This window comes from Loxodonta africana, chromosome 18 (assembly GCF_030014295.1).
Source record: "Loxodonta africana isolate mLoxAfr1 chromosome 18, mLoxAfr1.hap2, whole genome shotgun sequence".
In the NCBI taxonomy this organism is placed as follows: Eukaryota; Metazoa; Chordata; class Mammalia; order Proboscidea; family Elephantidae; genus Loxodonta; species Loxodonta africana.
In genome coordinates, this window is record NC_087359.1 from 77,119,148 (window position 1) to 77,137,192 (window position 18,045).

At 49.0% G+C, this 18,045-nt stretch overlaps 1 pseudogene; it reads left to right on the forward strand.

Annotated features, from left to right (window-relative positions):
* Nucleotides 1–15,775, forward strand: part of LOC100656429 (rho GTPase-activating protein 27-like) — a 32,374-nt pseudogene extending 16,599 nt beyond the window's left edge.
* The last annotated feature ends 2,270 nt before the right edge of the window (nucleotides 15,776–18,045 follow it).

An 18,045-nucleotide genomic window follows, 5' to 3' on the forward strand; every position in this document is an offset into this window, starting at 1 on the left:
AGAGGGCAGGGAGCCCAGGCCAGGGGCTCACCTTGGGCACAGTGACCACAGGGTTCTGCACTGTGAAGTGACCCTGTCGCTCTGTGAAGAGTGCCAGCCCCACTGCCAAGATGTGCAGTGACCTGTGGGAGAAGCTATGCTTGTGGAAGGACCCTTAGCTTTAGTTTTCTAAGCCATTATTCACAATGCTTCGCTGGACTTGCTCAGTAGGGGGTGCTGCCAGAGACTGGAAACTTTATGGGAAGGCATTGCCTTGGGGGAAGTCTTGGGGTTAGGACAAGGCCTGAAATTGTTTTCAAAGCGGTGTTTGCACCCTTGGGGCTGCAAGGAAATCTGAGTGTGATTTCTTTGCTGCCTTCCCCCACCTTTCCTGGACCCAGTGGGCCTCTCTCAGCCTTCGGGTCCTCTAACCATCTAACCTGCATTCAGCTTGGAATTGGAGGCCTGAGGTGGAGATCCCATGTGTCACTGTCAAAGGATGACCCTAACTCCACCTCTCCCTTGGGGTGATCCAGCCGCTGAGTCTCCTGTCCCTGGAGCCCTGTGGAGCTGGATACATTGTACAATAGGGTGGAGCAGGTGTGGAGCGGGGAGGCTGCCACACAGCTTCTCCCTCTGTCATGGAAGATGGTGCACACCTGTGCCCAGCACACCACCTCCTCTAGAGCAGAAAGTGGGCCCTAACCCCAGCCCCTGTAGGCAGCATTCATGCCCCACCATAGGCACCACTTGGTCAGAGCCATAGCTGCTCCAGAAGCCTGAGTGGGCAGGAGCCCAGCCCGGGATAGGCAGCACCGCCTGTCCCTGGCCCTGTTTTCTCAGGCCTTGTGAGTCTATCCCAGCAGGTGCCCTCAGGCAGCAGGAGTGAGACCCTGGCAGAGCTCACCTTGGTTAGTGAGGCCTTCTACCACCCTGGGAATTACTAGCATTAGGGCTCACCCCCTCTCCATTAGCAGAAAGCTGCTAATGCTAATGACCTTTACGCAGTGGCCTCCAGTGGAAAGCTGGCGTGAACCTCAGTAGTGCCCACACTCTTTTAAAAGATGTTATTTTGTGCAATAAACTGTCCCTCCTGAGCAGGCTTCGGCCCTGAAAAGTGTTCAGCACTGCATTGAAGGCACTGCTTGCCGTGGGATTTTTGAATGATTTTGCAGTAAAAGCCTGATCTTTCTAATCTGTGGTTTTGCTTCTGGCTCCTAGAGCTGCCACGGATTGCAGGAAGACCACAGGCCGTCTGCCACCCGTCACAGTCTGTGATAGGGCACGTCTGCCCCGATAGTCAGTCCCTGGGCACAGCGGAGCACTCAGAGGTCGGAGCAAACACTTGAAGCAGGGGCTTGTGTGCCAGGAAGGAATGAGGACGGAGGAGAAGGTAAGGGGCTTCGGGAGGTTTACTCACATAAGCTCGTAGGTAGCAACTGAAGCTGATACCCGAAATTTCACACTAAAACTGCGTTTTTCCTGGGCCTTAAATATGAGCACAGCCTCCTGGCACTGGGACACGAGAAGCTTCAGGACTGACTTTCTCACTAGATTATGAAGTAGAGAGAGGGCTTCAGAAGGGCCGGGCTGCTAGAGTAGGGCCCCTGGTTCAGGGCGCATGGCTTTAGGGCCCCAAGTGGCCTTTACTTGGCTATTGACCTTCCTCTGCAGTTCCAGGGGAAGCCCACCAGAGCCATCATTGTCACAGGAGAAGGAAGTTGGACTAACCCTAGGGAAATCAAGTTGCAGGCCCTGGTCAGTGTTTCCTGTCCTTGAGGGGTCCCCCCAGGTTGCTAGGGAGCACCCTCTGCCCATCCCAAGAGCCCAGCTTTGCCCCCCTTCAGGGGCAGTAGGTGGAGGGTCTGGAGAAGAGGAGATGGGTGTGAGGACTTGGGGGAAACAGGCCCAGTAGAGGGCCAGGGGCGTGTGTCCTGGGTGCTGCTTTCCATTTGGATCAGCCCCTCCGTCCCCCACAGTGTGCCTCTGGGGGCACCTGTTTCCCTCTCCCCATAAAGAAGAATGGGAGGATTGAAGACCTCAGTCCAAACCCAGAGAGAGGGAAGGTTCATCTCTTGATGTAAGTAGTGATAATAATAACTAATATATTGAATTTTCTATGTGTTAGGCATTGTGCTAATTAAGTACCTCTCATCTTCCCAATAGGGATATAAAGTAGGTGTTACTACCCTCAGTTCACAAGAAAGAAAACTGAGATGCAGAGATAAGGCAAATCTCCCCAGGTCCCAAGGCCAGCAAGTGGTAGAGCTGGGCATGAGACCTGTCTGACCCTGGGCAAGGACCTTAACCACTATCAGCCAGTGCCACCCTGCCTCGCTTGCTGGGAAACTCTGGGATCAGTTGGGAGGCACCTCAAGGCGATTGACCCAGCCACTCTTTTCTAAGCATGCTGGGCACCAGGGATATGAATGCTGAATTCTGCTGGGTACCTGCCCTGGAGGAGCCCAGGATGCCACCAGGCCTCAGGCACACTGAAATAATTGGCCCAAAATGGAGTCACTTGTGAGCAAAGCCTAGCAGGAGCAAAGCCACGGAGGTAGAGTTCAGGGAAGCAGGTGGCTAGACTCAGGTGCCAACTAAACCCTCAGCCCTCAGGAGGTGGAGGAGGTGGTGTCTGGAGGGGCCAAGTCCTGGGGCAATTAATCCTTCTATGACGGCCCTCAGAGTAAGGGACCACAGGGGCCGGGGCTTGCCAATGTCTGGAATGAGTGGAAACTGGAGTCAGGGGGTACAGAGGCTGCCTTCCCCAGAGAGGCAGAAGATTCCGGAAGATAAGCCTCTGAGGTATGGGGCCCTAGGGCTGTGCTCAAGATCCTGGCCTCCAGGGATTGCTCTGAGCTTACACACAGGACAAATGAAAGGGCGGCCACCTCTCCCACAGGGAACAAGGACACCAGTCACAAAGGGAGTGAATCTGGTCAGGAAAAGTTGATGGGGAGACTCCCACCCCCCTCATCTGCCATTCTGGCTCTGCTGCCTCCTCCTCCTGGGAGGCAGCCAGGTGTGGCCTAGGCTCCCTGGAGGTGCAGGGGGAAGGGATGGCGTCTCTGCTTCTGGGGCGCTGGCCTGATCCAGAGGGGACTGAAAGCTGGGACACCGGGGACTGTCTCTCCCAGCCTCAGCCCAGCCCCAGCCTGGGAGGAAGTTCTGCCAGGCACTCTCTGCTGGTGCCTCCCTCACTGTACTGTCCAACAGGAAACCTACCAGCATGGACACTGGGCAGCCAAGGAAGGAGCGCTGGACGTGTGCCGGTGCCCCGAGATGAAGGGCCGGGCGGGGGTCGCAGAGCCTTGCCAACCGTTTGTAGGAGGGGGACAGGTGGCCGCCGGCCTCTTCTCTCCCGTGCGCACCACGCGGGGGTCCACACTGCGTGGGCCCTGGAATGGAGCCGCAGGACAGATCCGTGTGGGGAGCAGGGAGCCCAGGGCTGCCCGAGGGCTGGGGGCGGGAGGGGCACAGGCCCCGGGCCCCAGCGCCAACCCAGGCATTGGCGGCGCTGCCACTCGCCTCACCCTGAGCAGTGGACATAGGGCACCTCCTGACAGGAGTCTGTCCTTGAGCTCCAGGAGGCTCCTCACTCCCCCATCCCTCCTCTTAGACCCCGAGAGTCGGGGAGGAAGCCGAGGTCCGGGTCCAGCCTTCGCCCACTGCGGGGACACGGCTCTCCGTGGACGTCCCTGCCGTGGGAACCCCGCTCCGAGTTTTTTCTAGGCCCGGCGCGGCTGCGCCAGGGAAGGGCCAGCGGAGAGAGGAGGTGGACCAGGGCGGGTGGTGCTGCAGTAGGCTGGAGAGGGCTTGGAGTTGGCGATTCACAGCACCGACAGCTTCACTGGGATCAGGGTGGAGCCCGACGGGGTCTGGGCGCTTCCTGCCCAGGGCGCAGGGACTCCAGAGGAGCAAATCCCTCAGGACACAGCCCCTCAAGCCCGTGCCTCCTCCCCCGCGTCTCTGTCTCGGTGCCCCTCCCCCAGAGTCCCCAGGCAGCAGCGTTCAGCCCCTCCTGGCCCCTCCCAGGCACAGCTACTTTAGAAATTGGGGGCAGCGGGGTCCCTCCTGAGCGTCCCTCTCGCTCTTTGTTCCCCTTCCCAGCTCCTGGTCCGTGTGCTCTCAGCCTTGCCCTTGGAAGCCCAGCCCAGGGAGATGATAGGGACCTAACCTGCTTCCACCCGCCAGCTCCGCCCACGCAGCTCATGGGAGCCCTGAGGCCGACCCTGTCCAAGTGAGTGCGCGGGCTGGGGTCCCCGGTGAGGTGGGGTGAGGGAATGCCCTCTCCCTTGGGACTTGTTGGCTCAGTTCTGGGCCCTTCACTGGTCCCACGTCCGGAGCCCAGTGTGCTCAGTGACTAGGTTTACACCCCTTCCCCGCATCAAGGAAAGCTTGAGAAAGAGTAAAGAGGGATCACTATACCCCTGACCCCGTTCCTGGGCTCCCTCAACTTCCGCAGGTGGCCTGACTTCCCGCTGCTGGTCCCTGACAACCTCTTGGGACAGGAGAAGGTGTGGTCAGTGGAAGAGCTTGAAGTGACTGCCACGTCTGGGGGAGGACATCAACTCCTCGCTCTAATGGGGACACAGGCAGATTTACAGTGAGGCTCTGTCCCCTCCTCGATCCACTAGGAGCAGAGCTGTGGCAGCCTGGGAGTGGGGGAGACTTGTGTTCACTGCAGGAGAACTTTGGAGGGCCCTGGGGGTCGCGATGAGTCAGAATTGACTGGACAGCAGTGGGTTTGATTTTTTTTGTTGGGGGGGGGCGGAGAGGGTTGTCACCGCATGGGTAATCACTGTCACAAAGTCCATTTTCTAGGGGCCACTGTCATGGGGCATGTAGGCATCACCAGGCAGGTAGGGAGCCGGAGTGGGAGCTAGAGAGCAGGGGCGGCGGCACCATGTTCACCTATGCAGTTAGGCTGCTAGGTAGGGAAGGAGAAACCCAGAGAACCGGTTTCCCAGCCTTGGCAGACACGGCCCTGCCGCCCTGACCCGGGGACTAAGCGGGGCAGGGGTATCTCTGGGCAGAGCCGAGCCGGAGCCGCCCCCAGAGCCCGCGCCTAGGCCCTGACCCGGCACGTTGTGCCCTCTGACTCCTGGCGGCAGGGGGCGCTGCGGGCCGGCGCGGACTCCATACATACTGCCTGAGGTGGGACCCGGCGGGGAGGAGATCTGTAGGCAATGGGCAGCTCTTTCCATTTTACGGACGGGGACAATGAGGCCCAGTCTGGTTTCTTTCTTTGAGTGGTGTCCATCACCCCCAACCATTTGAGCCAAAGCCTCTCTGGCAGTACAGCTGGAGCAGTATTACCCCAACCTTCCCACCACGGGACAGAAGCGAGGCTCGAATCTCATAAACTACTCCACTGAATGAAGGCGTTGTTATTAGTCCATCATGGAGTGTAAGAACGGGAACCTTAGAGATTTTCTTCTTTGAGGCCCTCAATTTGTTGTTGTTAGGTGCCATCGAGTCGGTTCCCACTCGTAGCGACCCTACCCACAACAGAAGGAAACGCTGCCCGGTCCCGCGCCATCCTTACAATTGTTATGCTTGAGCTCGTTGCTGCAGCCATTGTGTCAGACCACCTCGTTGAGGGTCTTCCTCTTTTCCGCCGAACCCATACTCTGCCAAGCATGATGTTCTTCTCCAGGGACTGATCCCTCCTGACAACATGTCCAAAGTATGCAAGACGCAGTCTCGCCATTCTTGCCTCTAGGGAGCATTCTGACCACACTTCTTCCAAGACAGATTTGTTTGTTCTTTTGGCAGTTCATGGTATATTCAACATTCTTCTCCAGCACCACAATTCGAAGGCGTCAACTCTTCTTCGATCTTCCTTATTCATTGTCCAGCTTTCGCATGCGTATGATGTGATTGAAAATACCATGGCTTGGGTCAGGTGCACCTTAGTCTTCAGGGTTACATCTCAGTTCTTCAACACTTTGAAGAGGTCCTTTGCAGCAGATTTACCCATTGCAACGTGTCTTTTGATTTCTTGACTGCTACTTCCATGGCTGTTGATTGTGGATCCAAGTAAAATGAAATCCTTGACAACTTCAATCTTTTCTCCATTTATCATGATGTTGCTCACTGGTCCAGTTGTGAGGCTTTTTGTTTTCTTTATGTTGAGGTGTAATCCACACTGAAGGCTGTGGTCTTTGATCTTCATTAGTGAGTGCTTCAAGTCTTCTTCACTTTCAGCAAGCAAGGTTGTGTCATCTGCGTAACGCAGGTTGTTAATGAGTCTTCCTCCAATCCTGATGCCTCGATCTTCTTCATATAGTCCAGCTTCTCGGATTATTTGTTCAGCATACAGATTAAATAGGTATGGTGAAAGAATACAACCCTGACGCACACCTTTCCTGACTTTAAACTAATCAGTATGCCCTTGTTCTGTCCAAACAACTGCCTCTTGATCTATGTAAAGGTTCCTCATGAGCACAATTAAGTGTTCTGGAATCCCCATTCTTTGTAGTGTTATCCATGGTTTGTTATGATCCACACAGTCGAATGCCTTTGCATAGTCAATAAAACACAGGTAAACATCCTTCTGGTATTCTCTGCTTTCAGCCAGGATCCATCTGACATCAGCAATGATACCCTGGTTCCACCTCCTCTTCTGAAACTGGCCTGAATTTCTGGCAGTTCCCTGTCGGTATACTGCTGCAGCCGTTTTTGAATGATCTCCACCAAAATTTTGCTTGCGTGTGTTATTAATGATATTGTTCTATAATTTCCACATTCGGTTGGATCACCCTTCTTGGGAATAGGCATAAATATGGATCTCTTCCAGTCAGTTGGCCAGGAAGCTGTCTTCCATATTTCTTGGCATTGACGAGTGAGCACCTCCAGTGCTGCATCTGTTTGTTGAAACATCTGAATTGATATTCCATCAATTCCTGGAGCCTTGTTTTTCGCCAATGCCTTCAGAGCAGCTTGGACTTCTTCCTTCAGTACCACCGCTTCCTGATCATATGCCACCTCTTGAAATGCTTATCGACTAATTCTTTTTGGTATAATGACTCTATGTATTCCTTCCATCTTCTTTTGATGCTTCCTGCATCGTTCAACATTTTCCCATTGAATCCTTCACTACTGCAACTGGAGGCTTGAATGTTTTCTTCACTTCTTTCAGCTTGAGAAACGCCGAGTGTGTTCTTCCCTTTCGGTTTTCCATTTCCAGCTCTTTGCACCTGTCATTATACTACTTTACTTTGTCTTCTCAAGAGGCCCTTTGAAGTCTTCTGTTCAGTTCTTTTACTTCATCAATTCTTCCTTTTGCTTTAGCTGCTCAATGTTCTAGAACAAGTTTCAGGGTCTCCTCTGACATCCAACTTGGTCTTTTCTTTCTTTCCTGTCTTTTCAGTGACCTCTTGGTTTCTTCATGGATGATGTCCTTGATGTCATTCCACAAATCGTCTGGTCTTCGGTCACTAGTGTTCGATGCGTCAAATCTATTCTTGAGATGGTCTCTAAATTCAGGTGGAATACACTCAAGGTCGTATTTTGGCTCTCGTGGACTCGCTCTGATTTTCTTCAGTTTCAGCTTGAACTTGCATATGAGCAATTGCTGGTCTGTTCCACAGTCGCCCCCTGGCCTTGTTCTGGTGATATTGAGCTTTTCCATCATGTCTTTCCACAGATGTAGTCAATTTGATTTCTGTGTGTTCCATCTGGCGAGGTCCATGTGTATAGTCACCGCTTATGTTGGTGAAAGAAGGTATTTGCAATGAAGAAGTTATTGGTCTTGCAAAATTCTATCATTTGATCTCCGGCATTGTTTCTATCACCAAGGCCATATTTTCCAACTATTGGTCCTTCTTCTTTGTTTCCAACTTTCGCATTCCAGTCGCCAGTAATCATCAATGCATCTTGATTGCATGTTCCATCAATTTCAGACTGCAACAGCGGATAAAAATCGTCTATTTCTTCCTCTTTGGCCATAGTGGTTGGTGCATAAATTTGAATAATAGTCGTATTAACTGGTCTTCCTTGTAGGCATATGGATATTATCCTATCACTGACAGCATTGTACTTCAGGATAGATCTTGAAACGTTCTTTTTGATAATGAATGCAACACCATTCCTCTTCGAGTTGTCATTCCCAGCATAGTAGACTATATGATTGTCCGATTCAAAATGGCCACTACCAGTCCATTTCAGCTCACTAATGCCTAGGATATCGATATTTATGTGTTCCATTTCATTTCATTTTTGACCATTTCCAATTTTCCTAGATTCATACTTCGTACATTCCAGGTTCTGATTATTACTGGATGTTTGCAGCCATTTCTTCTCGTTTTGAGTCACGCCACATCAGCAAATGAAGGTCCCAAAAGCTTTACTGCACCCACGTCATTAAGGTTGACTTTACTTTGAGGAGGCAGCTCTTCCCCAGTCATCTTTTGAGTGTCTTCCAACCTGGGGGGCTCATCTTCCAGCACTATATCAGACAGTGTTCCGCTGCTATTCATAAGGTTTTCACTGGCTAATACTTTTCAGACGTAGACTGCTGGGTCCTTCTTCCTAGTGTCTCTTAGTCTGGAAGCTCAGCTGAAACCTTTCCTCCATGGGTGACCCTGCTGGTATGTGAATACCGGTGGCATAGCTTCCAGCATCACAGCAACACACAAGCCTCCACAGTAGGACAAACTGACAGACTTGTGGGGGGCCCTCAATTTAGAGATCGGAAAATGGAGCCGCTGGCCACAGGATAAGTCCAAGATCTGGATTCAAACCCAGGCCTTCTCTCACCTCCTGCAGGGCTCTTCCCTGCTCCGCAGCCTTGACCTCCCTGTCCACCCCCACCCAGCCCCACCTTGCTGCCCTCAGGGAAGCGCCCAGGCGGCGATGGCGGCAGACGTCGAGGGGGACGTGTACGTGTTGGTGGAGCACCCCTTTGAGTACACCGCCAAGGATGGACGCCCAACGAGCGCTACCAGCTGCTGAGCCACAGTGCAGTCCACCTGCACACGCAGTTTCTGCCAGAGCTGACCGCGCTCGGCGGCACCGCGGCTGTCGCCCCTGCCAACTCACCACCTGGGCCCCACAGCCCCAGAGCCGCTCACCCAGGACTACCGGTTCCTGAGCACCCCGACGCCTTCGGGACCCGACGGCGCCCCCACCGAGCCACCGCGCCTCGAAAGCTCCCTGTGCCGCCCAGAGCGACAAACTTCCCAGGCCTGCCCGCCTGCCTGTACGTGGGGCTCGATGCGCAGGTGCGGCCCGCCCAGTCCCTGGACCACCTGGCTCCTGCCGCTGCGCCCCTGCCGGCCTCCTCGGGAGCACAGGCAGCTTCAGGGCCTGCAGCTTGAAGGGCTTCTGGGTGTGTCGCCGCCCCTGGGGCACAATGGCTCAGAAAACGTCAGCAAGGCCATCCGGGACGTGCGTGTCTCGCCGCGGGAGGACCGCCCGGACCAGGTACTTTACCAGGCGAGGAGTAGGGGTGCAAGGAGACCCGCTTAGTGTATGGCTTGACACCCAGTGTCCCCTGGACCAGTTCCTTAAAACAGGGTACGGAGCCTCACGTTCCTCAGTCACAAAACCAGCATGGTACAGACTCACAATGCAGATCCCAAAACGCCAAAACTCTGGGAGGCCAAAGGTTTTTTATAACTCGACGGGTGGCAAATTTTGACTTTAACTGTTGTGATGTCATTGATACCCAAACCCGTTGCCATCGAGTCGATTTCGACTGATAGCGACCCTACAGGACAGCTAGAACTGGCCCCAAAGGGTTTTCTAGGCTGTAATCTGTACGAAAACAAACTGTCGCTTCTTTCCTCCGAAGAGCGCCTGGTAGGTTTGAACCACCGACGTTTTCCGTTAGCAGTAGAGGGCTCAACCACTGGACCACCAGAGCCCCCTGCACGCCATGCATCATCTTTATCTATCTCACTTATTATGAATATTCCTGTTTTGCTGGGGAAATGCTGTTGTTAGCTTCCCGTGAGTCACCTCCAACTCAGGGAGACCCCATGCACAAACTGAACCGAGAGCTGCCTGGCCCTGTCACATTTTCACTATCGTTGGTATGCTTGGAGTCCATTGTAGCCCCCACTGTGTAGCTTTAGTGCTTTACAACCGAGGGGCTCATCTTCCATGAGGCTTGCATTGGTTAAAATTTGGACATAGATTACCAGGCCTTTCTTCCTAGTCTGTCTTAGTCTAGAGGCCCCACGGAAACCTGTCCACCATAGGTGACTCCACTGATATTTGAATAGCAGTGGCATAGCTTCCAGCATCATAGCAACACACAAGCCACCACTGTATGACAGACTGACAAATGAGTGGGGGTGCAGAAATGCAAATGAGCGCAATTACAGGATGCTGCCCCAAGCGCAGCCAGAGCATTACATAGCAGAGGGTAGGTATATGTGAGACAGAAAAGAAATCGGGCTGGCTGAATTAAATAAGGGCTACATTTCAAGGCCCTGTGTGCTTGACCAGCTGTAATTAAATAGTCTCTGAATCTAAGACTAAGTGCAGGCCGCCATATAACTTTTGCTGCTGGCACCCAAAAACTACTAGTGATTAACAAACTAGGTGCTTAGAAAAGATCAGGGGCTACTTTTCAAGGCCCTGTGTGCTTGACCAGCTGTAAATTACTGATAATCCTCCTGAGTTGTTTTTCAAGGCCTCCCAGGTGCAGAGCACGTGCAGCAAAGGTCAACGTGGCCTATGAATGACCTTCCACATGAGACAGACATGAACAGGGACCCCTCTCCGGGGCTCAAACCAAGATCCAGAGGCATCACGTATGCACAACATCCCAGAAGAAGTCCTCTTTGACATCCCAGTAGCCTTTGTGACAGACTCCATCTTAGTCCCAGCAACCTCCATGAGGAAGTCCATCTTGAGTTCTAAGTGCACGCACACGTGATTTCCGTAATCCCTCCCTTTCTCCCATAAATCTCCACCCATCTAATGAGTAAAGATAATGCCTTTTTCGCACCTAAAAACATTTATAAGCCCTAAGAAATCCTTTGTCCAGTGAGAGACTAGAGGCTAGCGTAGGTGGAAACCCTTCTCCCTCTCTCCCTCGCGAGCCTTTTACTTTCTTTCTGTCCCTAATAAACCTTTGTTCGTGTGGAACCTCTGAGCCTCTCCTGGTCATTCTTGGTCAGAAGAAGGTAAGAGCCTAGGCAGGGCTTAGTCCTGAGCTGGGAAGCCTTGCCCTGTAACAGAATTTAGCGACCCCGGCAGGACTGATTTTTTTCCTCAGAGCCAGGTGTAGGGGCAGATAAGGAGACTTACTAAACCCTGATGGGCGGAGAAGCAGCTGCCAGGACACCATCTGTCCTGTGTCCCTCTCTCTGGTGAGTAGATCTCCGTGCTTGCTCCTATCATCTGGATTTCCATAAGAACAAGGTATATTTCTCTCTGTCTTGACCTGACAGTTTTTCCTGAGCCTGAGAGTCCTGACCCGAAGTTTAAGGTGAGGGGCTTGGCCCCTAGATCTCGTAAACCTGATAAATCAGGTCTGCTTAATAGATACTCTTCCCAGACTGAGTTAAAAAGCAGCCTGCCCAGACCTGTGCAATCTGGCAAGCCTCAAGAGTGGAGTGATTCCTCTCGATGGAGACTTGGCTTCTGAGGTGAGGGAGTCACCCGAAGATCTGTTAGACCTGGTACAGTCTGTGGTGGGGGGGCACCACCCCAAGATCTGTTAGACTTGATATATTCTGCAGAACTGGTGATTGACTGTCGTCTTTCTCTCACTTTCCTCTCCATTTTATTTTCCTTTTGATTAAGTGCCACCTGGTGGGTGATATCCCTGGCCTTTTGCCCAGTTGGTGCGTTTCTACCAGTGCAGTCCCATTATTGCATCTGCGATCGCAAAGAGGGACACTTGGTGGCTCTAGACTTTAGGCAGGTGTAATAATGGCTGTCAGTTTTGTGTGTCTAGATGTTGTCTGTCTCTGGTTTGTGCACCCTGGTTCTGCGGAGTGGATGTAGACATCTCTATCTGTTTAGACTGAGAGATTGAAGCACCCCCATCTGGTATTGGGGATAAGAGGCATCTGGAAGATTGAAGTGGAGATTCAGATATTCCTAGTAATGTGTTGGACCTCACTAAAATCATCCTTGTTTCCCCTCTCCCTTTCTGGCTTGACTGGTCCAAGCGCTCTCTGTCCGTTCATCCTATGTGTGAATTTTATGTGTGACTGTCACCTCTGTGTCTTGTGTGTCATTTATGTGTAATGCATAGAAATTACTCACTGAAAAAAATTCAGGTTAAATGACTACATGCCTATAGAGACTCCTGAGAACTTATTATTTGGGCTAAAAAAAAAAAAAAAAAGAGGTTCTCTCCCAGAGCTGAGAAATTCTTGGCTGCAAGACAAGAGAAAAATTAATTCCTATGGACTAAAAGAAAAAGCTAGTGGTATCAACTACCCATAAAAATAAAAAGCTAGGTTCTTGGGAACAGTTAATTCGATACAATGAAAAATCAAGAGAACTTACCAGGAGATTCACGCCTAGGGTGCGTTCTTAAACACTGACAATCCTTTTCTTATGATCAATTAAAGAAAAAGAAAGCATCAGAAACAGAAGGAAGTATAGGGTTAAAAGTTTTTTGGCTAATGAGACTGGCCTGCCAAGCATACTCTAACTGAGATAAGGAAAATGATTTACAGACCAAATTTCCAGGCAGCCTTCCTAATTGCTGCCTTGCAGGCTAAAGGCCTTCCCCCAAGAAAACAAAGAAAACGTGGGAGACCAAGGCCATAGGAGTGGAGAAACCCCCACACCTCTTTGGAAAGAAACAAGTGCAGCTGGTGTAGAAAATAGTAATAATAATTTTGTCTTAAAGTAAAAGTAGCAGTTCCAAAACTGTGAAAGGGAAAGAAATTAGTTATCTTTTGCCTTTCAAAAGTTTTATCTGTCCGACTAAAGTTTAAAGGTTTATGAGATTTTTAAGAGCTTTAATGTTAACTAGCATATAAAACAAAGAATTAGGTTTCTCACTGTTAAAATCACAAAATTTTCTTTGATTACTGAGTTAAAGAGTTAATCTCACCTGGATTAACGGAGAATGAAGAACACCAAGGACACAAGGTAATTATGAGTCCAAGAGACAGAAAGAGCCACATAAACCAGAGACTACATCAGCCTGAGACCAGAAGAACTAGATGGTGCCCAGCTACAACCTATGACTGCCCTGACAGAGAACACAACAGAGAACCCCTGAGGGAGCAGGAGAGCAGTGGGGTGCAGACCCCAAATTCTCATAAAAAGACCAGACTGAATGGTCTGACAGACTAGAAGGACCCCAGTGGTCATGGACCCCAGTGGTCATGGCCCCCAGACCTTCTGTTGGCCCAGGACAGGAACCATTCCTAAAACCAACTCTTCAGACAGGGATTGGACTGGACGATGGGTTGGATAGGGATGGTGCTAAGGAGTGAGCTGCTTGGATCAGGTGGACGCTTGAGACTATGTTGGCATCTCGTGCCTGGAGGGTAGATGAGACGGTAGAGGGGTTTAGAAGCTGGCGAAATGGACACGAAAAGAGAGAGTGGAGGGAGAGAGTGGGCTCTCTCATTAGGGGGAGAGCAATTGGGAGTATGTAGCAAGGTGTACATAAGTTTTTGTGTGAGAGACTGACTTGATTTGTAAACTTTCTCTTAAAGCACAATAAAAATAATTTAAAAAAAAGAGTTAATCTCTTCTTTGTGTAATTTGCTTCAAAGACAAAGGCTCAGTCTGTTGCTGGAATAAGATTCCTGCGTCTTGACTCTGGAAGTTGTGCATCTATTTTCTTCCAACCATTAGATGATAACAGAGGAATTTACCCTTTCAAGGGAGGTAGAAAGAAAGTAAATACCCCGAGAAACAGCCTCAGGCTGGAATGACATCTGAAACTGGAAGACAACATTTGAATTCGTGTCTACCATCTTTTAGGTTCAAAAAATCAATTGCATAGGTAGAAATGGAGCAGGCCCACTCTGACCATTATTTATCAAAAAAATAACTGGGGTCTTTTTGACCACTAATTCCCTATGAGCCAATGCTAGGTACAGCATTTGGCTGTATTAATAGAGGTAGAAGTTCAGATCTAGGGAGGTGATGCTGGGCCCGTTGGTAGCAGTGCTCTGGCCCCAGGTGGACTCCGAAATCAGAACTGGGAGACACATATTGAGGAATGTTGACTTAGTGGAGTGTGTACAGCGGGGCCGAAGAAGGTATGGGAAGAAGAGGCCAGAACTGGGAGGTAACTGGGGGTAGCCGGGGTGGGGGAGAATAGGATGGCTGTCTACAACATCCGAAGGGCTCCATGCATCAAGGAAAGTCAATGCTCTGAGGGTCCCTGGTGGCGGTGAGGGGAGTTAATCAGGGAAAGGAAAGGAAAAAGCTTCCTCTCTGCCTGGGGTCTTCTGGCGTGGCTTGCTCGGAGGGCATTTCGGGTCCCTCTCCCACTCCGGAAGGACCCCCAGCTCTGAGGATGGATGATTTCAGTCCGTAGATTTGCCCCCTGAGGAGAAAGTGAGAGCTGCAGCGCTGACATCGGATGGAGGGAGCGCCTGGGAAGCTGGCTGAGGAACCCTTTTGTGGATCTATGATATGAATGCTCCAACTTAGGCATTAAGATGCCAAGCTAGTTTCTAAAACAACTTTACTACCTGTAAGATGTTTTCTTTAAAAACAGTGATGATAATAATAAAAAAGTGAGGAGCAGGAAGATGTGTCTCATCGACCTGGATCAATGGGAACTTAATTTGGGGGCTAGATGTTTGATTACTTAGCTCACCCTAAAGTTGCAAAGTGTTTTGAAGAGAAGAAGGTAGAGAAAGAGGAGGTCATTCCCGTCTGAAAAAGTATGTGAAGGTTTTTCCAAATAAAAGAATTATTTTTTTTTTTAAATTTTTATTAAGCTTCAAGTGAACATTTACCATTCCAATCAGTCTGTCACATGTAGGTTTACATACATCTTACTCCCTTCTCCCACTTGCTCTCCCCCTATTGAGTCAGCCCTTACAGTCTCTCGTTTCGTGCCAATTTTACCTTCTTCCCTCTCTCTCTATCTTCCCATCCCCCCTCCAGTCAAGAGTTGCCAACACACTCTCCCGTGTCCACCTGATTTAATTAGCTCACTCTTCATCGGTATCTCTCTCCCCCCCACTGACCAGTCCTTTTCATGCCTGATGATTTGTCTTCGGGGATGGTTCCTGTCCTGTGCCATCAGAAGTTCTGGGGAGCATTGTCTCTGGGATTCCTCTAGTCGCAATCATACCATTAGGTGTGGTCTTTTAATGAGAATTTGGGGTCTGCATCCCATTGGTCTCCTGCTCCCTCAGGAGTTGTCTGTTGTGTTCCCTGACAGGGCAGACATCGATTGTGGCCGGGCACCAACTAGTTCTTCTGGTCTCAGGATATTGTAGGTCTCTGGTTCAAGTGGCCCTTTCTGTCTCTTGGGTTCTTAGTTGTCGTGTGACCTTGGTGTTCTTCCTTTGCCTTTGCTCCCGGTGGGTTGAGACCAATTAATGTATTTTAGATGGCTGCTTGTTGGCATTTAGGACCCCAGGTGGCACAATTCAAAGTGGGATGCAGAGTGTTTTCATAATAGAATTGTTTTGCCCATTGATTTAGAAGTCCTCTCAAACCAAGTTCCCCAGACCCCAGCCCCTGCTTCGCTATCCTTTGAAGCTTTCATTTTATCTCGGAAACCTCTTTACTTTTAATCCTGTCCAATTAGGCTGACCTTCCTTGTTTTGAGTGTTGTCTTTCCCTTCACCCAAAGCAGTTCCCATCTACAGATTGATCAATAAAAAGCCCTCTCCCTCCCTCCCTCCCTCCCTCCCCCCTTTGTAACCACAAAAGTATGTGTTCTTTTCCGTTTTTTCTATTTCTCAAGATCTTATAATAGTGGTCTTATACAATATTTGTCCTTTTGCAACTGACTCATTTCGCTCAGCATAATGCCTTCCAGATTCCTCCATGTTATGAAATGTTTCAGAGATTCGTCACTGTTCTTTATCGATGCGTAGTATTCCATTGTGTGAATATACCACAATTTATTTACCCATTCGTCCGTTGATGGACATCTTGGTTGCTTCCAGCTTTTTGCTATTGTAAACAGAGCTGCAATAAACATGGGTGTGCATATATCTGTTTGTGTGAAGGGTCTTGTATTTTTAGGGTATATTCCGAGGAGTGGGATTTCTGGGTTGTATGGTAGTTCTATTTCTAACTGTTTAAGATAACGCCAGATGGATTTCCAAAGTGGTTGTACCATTTTACAATCCCACCAGCAGTGTATGAGAGTTCCAATCTCTCCGCAGCCTCTCCAACATTTATTATTTTGTGTTTTTTGAATTAATGCCAGTCTAGTTGGTGTCAGATGGAATCTCATCGTAGTTTTAATTTGCATTTCTCTAATGGCTAATGATCGAGAGCATTTTCTCATGTATCTGTTAGCTGCCTGAATATCTTCCTTAGTGAAATGTGTGTTCATATCCTTTGCCCACTTCTTGATTGGGTTGTTTGTCTTTTTGTGGTTGAGTTTTGACAGAATCATGTAGATTTTAGAGATCAGGCGCTGGTCTGAGATGTCATAGCAGAATATTCTTTCCCAGTCTGTAGGTGGTCTTTTTACTCTTTTGGTGAAGTCTTTAGATGAGCATAGGTGTTTGATTTTTAGGAGCTCCCAGTTATCTGGTTTCTCTTCATCATTTTTGGTAATGTTTTGTATTCTGTTTATGCCCTGTATTAGGGCTCCTAGGGTAGATCCTATTTTTTCTTCCATGATTTTTATCGTTTTAGTCTTTATGTTTAGGTCTTTGACCCACTTGGAGTTAGTTTTTGTGCATGGTGTGAGGTATGGGTCCTGTTTCATTCTTTTGCAAATGGATATCCAGTTATGCCAGCACCATTTGTTAAAAAGACTATTATTTCCCCAACTGACTGACACTGGTCCTTTGTCAAATATCAGCTGCTCATAAATGGATGGATTTATATCTGGATTCTCAATTCTGTTCCATTGGTCTATGTGCCTGTTGTTGTACCAGTACCAGGCTGTTTTGACTACTGTAGCTATATAATAGGTTCTGAAATCAGGTAGGGTGAGGCCTCCCACTTTCTTCTTCTTTTTCAGTAATGTTTTGCTTATCCGGGGGTTCTTTCCTTTCCATATGAAATTAGTGATTTGTTTCTCTATTCCCTTAAAGTATGACATTGGTATTTGGATTGGAAGTGCGTTGTATGTATAAATGGCTTTTGGTAGAATAGACATTTTTACTATGTTAAGTCTTCCTATCCATGAGCAGGGTATGTTTTTCCATTTAAGTGTGTCCTTTTGAATTTCTTGTAGCAGAGTTTTATAGTTTTCTTTGTATAGGTCTTTTACATCCTTGGTAAGATTTATTCCTAAGTATTTTATCTTCTTGGGGGCTACTGTGAATGGTATTGATTTGGTTATTTCCTCTTCGGTGTTCTTTTTGTTGATGTAGAGGAATCCAAGTGATTTTTGTATGTTTATTTTATATCCTGAGACTCTTCCAAACTCTTCTATTAGTTTCAGTAGTTTTCTGGAGGATTTCTTAGGGTTTTCCATGTATACGATCATGTCATCTGCAAATAGTGATAGCTTTACTTCCTCCTTACCAATCTGGATACCCTTTATTTCTTTGTCTAGCCTAATTGCCCTGGCTAGGACTTCAAGTACGATGTTGAATAAGAGCGGTGATAAAGGGCAACCTTGTCTGGTTCCCGTTCTCAAGGGAAATGCTTTCAGGTTCTCTCCATTTAGAGTGATATTGGCCGTTGGCTTTGCATATATGCCCTTTATTATGTTGAGGAATTTTCCTTCAATTCCTATTTTGGTGAGAGTTTTTATCATAAATGGGTGTTGGACTTTATCAAATGCCTTTTCTGCATCAATTGATAAGATCATGTGGTTTTTGTCTTTTGTTTTATTTATGTGATGGATTACATTAATGGTTTTTCTGATATTAAACCAGCCTGGCATACCTGGTATAAATCCCACTTGATCATGGTGAATTATTTTTTTGATGTGTTGTTGGATTCTATTGGCTAGAATTTTGTTAAGGATTT